The following is a 6,651-nucleotide window of genomic DNA, read 5'->3' on the forward strand; positions in this document are numbered from 1 at the left end:
TTATCATAAGCTTAACTTTTTCATTTGCCATATACACTTCAGGTCTTTATACGCAGTCTTTCAAGTTTCATTAGTCTATACAATTTCATTATTTTGACGTTAAATGTAACTCGTTGTACTAATTGAAGTATTTGCAGACATTGCGTCACCCGAGGGTAACACAAGCCCAGTAGTCAGCACTTCGGTGTTGACATGAATATCAATTATGTGGTCATTTTTATAAATTTCATGTTTACAAAACTTTGAATTTTTCGAAAAACTAAGGAGTTTCTTGTCCAAGGAATAGATTACCTTAGCCGTATTTGGCACAACTTTTTGGAATTTTGGATCCTCAATGCTCTTCAACTTTGTACTTGTTTGGTTTTATAACTATTTTGACATGAGCGTCACTGATGAGTCTTATGTAGACGAAACGCGCGTCTGGCGTACTAAATTATAATCCTGGTACTTTTGATAACTATTTACAACTCTGGGTCGATGACACTGCTGGTGGATGTTTCGTCCCCAGTAGTCAGCACTTCGGTGTTGACATGAATATCAATTATGTGGTCATTTTTATAAGTTTCCTGTACGAGCGTCACTGATGAGTCTTATGTAGACGAAACACGCGTCTGGTGTACTAAATTATAATTCTTGTACTTTTGATAACTATTTTGTTTATATTCCGATGGTCACCCTTGTTTATATACGTCATGGCAATTTTGTTTTAAATTGTAATTTTTATATCATTTCGTCTTTATTGTCATATGTGTAAGCCTATGAATAATCCAATTTTGATTTATTGTGATTTGATATGCATGTATGAGTATTACACCTTAATTAAACAAAGTCGGAGATGTAATTATTTATTACTTTGGACAAATGTTAACTCTGGGAACTTCTTTTTTCCTTTATGAATTCAGTTAATTGGACTGTGAACTTTGACTTTGATTATATTATAAAATACAACAAATATCTTTGAATTTTGACATATAAATGTACCTGTTATTTCTATCAAAGATAGTTTACCTCTGACGTCAACATTGGAAAATATTTTATCCATTTAGAGATCAAGAAAAAACAGACTTTCCTGAATTGAGTTTTAGTGTGTTATTTTTTATATACAAATCGAAAAAAGTATCGCTACACAAAATTAAAATGCAAATTAAAAAACATCCTTTATTTTTTGTTTTGTGATACAATTTGTTGAAATATAACTAGTTAATCATTATTTAAACCTCACCTGAGTTTAATCAATAAATATCGACTCGGTTATTTCTTATCTGCATATACAGCGACTGTACCCGTAAACAATAGAACAGATGTTTTATCCTCATTATTTTCAACACTTTAAATAACCGAGTTTGTAAAGTTTGGTGATTTACAGCCTTTAATTGGTCATCCACAACTCTTAACTACAGCAAGATGGCAGATTATCAGCACGAGAGAAAAAAGGATGTCGCTGTGACAATTGCACTTATTGTTGGCCATCACCATTCCACTATAAGTCGTTTTGAAACAAAAATCAGGCAACAAACAATGTTAAAGACCTTCCGAGATCAAGAAGCCCACCTATACTATCTGCTAGGGAAAATCAAGCAAAATGAAGTTTGATCAGAAGGAAACCCATTGCAAACAATACAATCCTAAACATAGAGTGATTGCCATACAGGAGACTTAAAACAAGAACTGTTCGAGATCGACTCATCGCTACTGATTATCGTGCGATAAGAAAACTTAGGGAACCTTTGCTTACGAACAGACACACAGTTGTCCGTATCCAATGTAGTGCAGAGCACGCAAATGTTGGAAATCAGCATCGTGGAGGACGATCCATTGTTTAAATAGAATTCTGTTTATCTTCATTGGCTAGATGGGAGCCAGGATTTGAATCATTCAGAGAGCATATATGGGACATTATTGGGCGTAAAGTGGGCGAAAAGACACTCCAGGGTAAACCCGTCATGAAATAAACAATGCCCTTCATCAGAAATGGTTGCGGCTACCTAAGAAACAAATAAGCCGACTTCTGGCAGGAATCAGAAGACGCTACGAGACGATTATCCGTTTGAATGGAGGCTACGCACAGAGAACTAATTCTTTGGCGTAATAAGATCAACCATGATGTGCACAATCATCTTAAGATTAATTTTTAAATACTCGACATTGTAAAGTTCGACTACAGTAAAAAAAAAAAAATTTGTACAAAAAACACTTCATTTTGTTATCAAAATTGTGGTTAAATAAAAACATTTTTTTTTTCTTCCATATTTTGTTGGTTTTAATACCAATGTTATCATTGCTATGTTTTAATATTATTTTACAATTATATTATCATAGTTCATCCATAATAAGAGGCTGATTTTTCAAGTTTAGAAAAAATCACGGTGTTGCAATACTTTTTTATATGTGTATTTATGTTTGTGCAAAGTTATCTCACTATAGTTCACTTTAAATTTTGCTGTGGTTATATGTTAAATGTTGTTTTGTAAAGATTTAAAGCTGAAATGATTGCTACATGTTAGAAGATTTGTTGACAGTAAAGAAATACCGTCGATACTTTTGGGTCTGTTGTTTGGTCCGGGGTTTTTTTTTTTCTTTTCTTTTTTTATCGCCATTTTTTACTGGTAAGAAACGAACATTTAACGAATAGCCAAGTATTTTCAGCAATTGAGTATTTTTCTTATACTGAAATGATTGATACATGTAAGTAGAGTAATTGGCAAACTCTGCCGCTTGTAAAGTTTGTGTACTGCCGGTAATATACGCGATAATGCTAATCTGCTTAAATAAAGGCAACACATTTTCATTATTTTCCGAGAATGAGTTTCTAATAAAGAGAGTAGACGTATCAAAAGCAAATTTGTATAATGCTTGCACCTATTTTTATTTTTGCATGTAAGAATTATGCATAATGGTTAGAAATGCCCTACAATTTAATAGATGTATTTTAAATTTTGAATTACATTATTTTCAGTAAATTCAACATTGTTCAAAGTACAAAAAAACACCATAACTTGAACATTTCTAATTATGTGCCTTTTATTGGAAAGTTTTGTCTACGTTGGTAGATGCGGCACTAAGATTCCACGTGGAAAATGACAAGTTTTACAATCATCTTGACAAGAGTTAGAATATTGATGACCAGAAGTACTTTAAGCCGACCTTTATAGTGTATATGTGTGTCTTATCAGTTTTGGAATTTTGATCACATTCCACACTTGTGATATTGCGAAATTTCAAATACAACATTTATTTATACATGTTATAGAAATTCATACAGTTACTGATCTTCATATTTGGAAATACTAGTGAGAATGCTGCAATTCAAATAAATGTTAATCTACGTAAACTCCCGGTACACATTCACTAACTGCGAGTTTGTTTGTTTTTTGTTGTTTTTTTTTTTTTTGTTTGTGTTGGTGTTTCTCGATTATATATTTTCTTTTTGCAGTGTTCACCAGACAATTGTTTGATATTGTGTCTTTTTTCTGTTGTGTATGGTGTGGTCTTTTAACTTTTTTTGTTTCCTTTGATTCTACAGCTCTCTTTTCAACAAAAAAATGTTGATGTTCATATATCATGAATGTGTTTTCTTTTCTAAAATACACTGACAAAGGTACGCATGTACATGATAAAATGCTAAATATTCTTCCAGAACACATGCACTCACTGCCGTTTTTGTAGATCAACCTATATTTTTACAAATTAATTTCAGGACTGTTGTTTGTCGTTTTTCCATTATTTTGCTTTTTAACAGGTACGAAATCAACATTTGATTATGCGGAGGGAACATTAAGTTTTAGCAACTGAGTACTACATGTAGTAGTCTAGTTCTAAAAAGATGAATGGCGAATAAAGCAAAGTATTTTTTTTTAGATTTCTGCTTCACATGTTCAACTAGACTTTTCTGTTTTTACCCTCTACCCTGATCGAAAGCAGGGAAAAAACAGTAAAGTCTAGCAGTATGTGCTCCAATAGAATATTATCATAAGCTTAACTTTTTCATTTGCCATATACACTTCAGGTCTTTAAACGCAGTCTTTCAAGTTTCATTAGTCTATACAATTTCACGATTTTGACGTTAAATGTAACTCGTTGTACTAATTGAAGTATTTACAGACATTGCGTCACCCGAGGGTAGCTATGTGGTCATTTTTATAAATTTTTATAAATTTCATGTTTACAAAACTAAAAACTAAAGAGTTTCTTGTCCAAGGAATAGATTACCTTAGCCGTATTTGGCACAACTTTTTGGAATTTTGGATCCTCAATGCTCTTCAACTTTGTACTTGTTTGGCTTTATAACTATTTTGACATGAGCGTCACTGATGAGTCTTATGTAGACGAAACGCGCGTCTGGTGTACTAAATTATATTCCTGGTACTTTTGATAACTATTTACACCACTGGGTCGATGCCACTGCTGGTGGATGTTTCGTCCCAAGTAGTCAGCACTTCGGTGTTGACATGAATATCAATTATGTGGTCATTTTTAGAAGTTTCCTGTAAGAGCGTCACTGATGAGTCTTATGTAGACGAAACGCGCGTCTGGTGTACTAAATTATAATTCTTGTACTTTTGATACCTATTTTGTTTATATTCCGAAGGTCACCCTTGTTTATATACGTCATGGCAATTTTGTTTTAAATGGTAATTTTTATATCATTTCGTCTTTATTGTCATATTTGTAAGCCTATGAATAAGACAATTTTGATTTATTGGGATTTAATATGCATGTATGAGTATTACACCTTAATTAAACAAAGTCGGAGATGTAATTGTTTATTACTTTGGACAAATATTAACTCTTGGAACTTCTTTTTTCCATTATGAATTCAGTTAATTGGACTGTGAACTTTGACTTTGATTATATTATTAAATACAACAAATATTTCAGTATGGCATGTAACTTTGAATTCTGACATATAAATGTACCTGTTATTTCTATCAAAGATAGTTTACCTCTGACTTAACATTGGAAAATATTTTATCCATATAGAGATCAAGAAAAAACAAACTTTCCTGAATTGAGTTTTAGTGCGTTATTTTTTATATACAAATCGAAAAAAGTATCGCTACACAAAATTAAAATGCAAATTAAAAAACACCCTTTATTTTTTGTTTTGTGATATAATTTGTTGAAATATAACTAGTTAATCATTATTTCAACCTCACCTGAGTTTAATCAACAAATATCGACTCGGTTATTTCTTATCTGCATATACAGCGACTGTACCCGTAAACAATAGAACAGATGTTTTATCCTCATTGTTTTCAACACTTTAAATAACCAAGTTTGTAAAGTTTGTTGATTCACTGCTTTTAAATGGTCATCCACAACTCTTAACTACAGCAAGATGGCAGATTATCAGCACGAGAAAAAAAAGGATGTCGCTGTGACAATTGCACTTATTGTTGGCCATCACCATTTCACTATAAGTCGTTTTGAAACAAAAATCAGGCAACAAACAATGTTAAAGACCTTCCGAGATCAAGAAGCCCACCTATACTATCTGCTAGGGAAAATCAAGCAAAATGAAGTTTGATCAGAAGGAAACCCATTGCAAACAATACAATCCTAAACATAGAGTGGTTGCCATACAGGAGACTTAAAACAAGAACTGTTCGAGATCGACTCATCGCTACTGATTATCGTGCGATAAGAAAACTTAGGGAACCTTTGCTTACGAACAGACACACAGTTGTCCGTATCCAATGTAGTGCAGAGCACGCAAATGTTGAAAATCAGCATCGTGGAGGACGATCCATTGTTTAAATAGAATTCTGTTTATCTTCCTTGGCTAGATGGGAGCCAGGATTTGAATCATTCAGAGAGCATATATGGGACATTATTGGGCGTAAAGTGGGCGAAAAGACACTCCAGGGTAAACCCGTCATGAAATAAACAATGCCCTTCATCAGAAATGGTTGCGGCTACCTAAGAAACAAATAAGCCGACTTCTGGCAGGAATCAGAAGACGCTACGAGACGATTATCCGTTTGAATGGAGGCTACGCACAGAGAACTAATTCTTTGGCGTAATAAGATCAACCATGATGTGCACAATCATCTTAAGATTAATTTTTAAATACTCGACATTGTAAAGTTCGACTACAGTAAAAAAAAAAAAATTTGTACAAAAAACACTTCATTTTGTTATCAAAATTGTGGTTAAATAAAAACATTTTTTTTTTCTTCCATATTTTGTTGGTTTTAATACCAATGTTATCATTGCTATGTTTCAATATTATTTTACAATTATATTATCATAGTTCATCCATAATAAGAGGCTGATTTTTCAAGTTTAGAAAAAATCACGGTGTTGCAATACTTTTTTATATGTGTATTTATGTTTGTGCAAAGTTATCTCACTATAGTTCACTTTAAATTTTGCTGTGGTTATATGTTAAATGTTGTTTTGTAAAGATTTAAAGCTGAAATGATTGCTACATGTTAGAAGATTTGTTGACAGTAAAGAAATACCGTCGATACTTTTGGGTCTGTTGTTTGGTCCGGGGTTTTTTTTTTCTTTTCTTTTTTTATCGCCATTTTTTACTGGTAAGAAACGAACATTTAACGAATAGCCAAGTATTTTCAGCAATTGAGTATTTTTCTTATACTGAAATGATTGATACATGTAAGTAGAGTAATTGGCAAACTCTGCCGCTTG

The sequence above is a fragment of the Mytilus galloprovincialis genome, chromosome 5, assembly GCF_965363235.1.
Source record: "Mytilus galloprovincialis chromosome 5, xbMytGall1.hap1.1, whole genome shotgun sequence".
Classification (NCBI taxonomy): domain Eukaryota; kingdom Metazoa; phylum Mollusca; class Bivalvia; order Mytilida; family Mytilidae; genus Mytilus; species Mytilus galloprovincialis.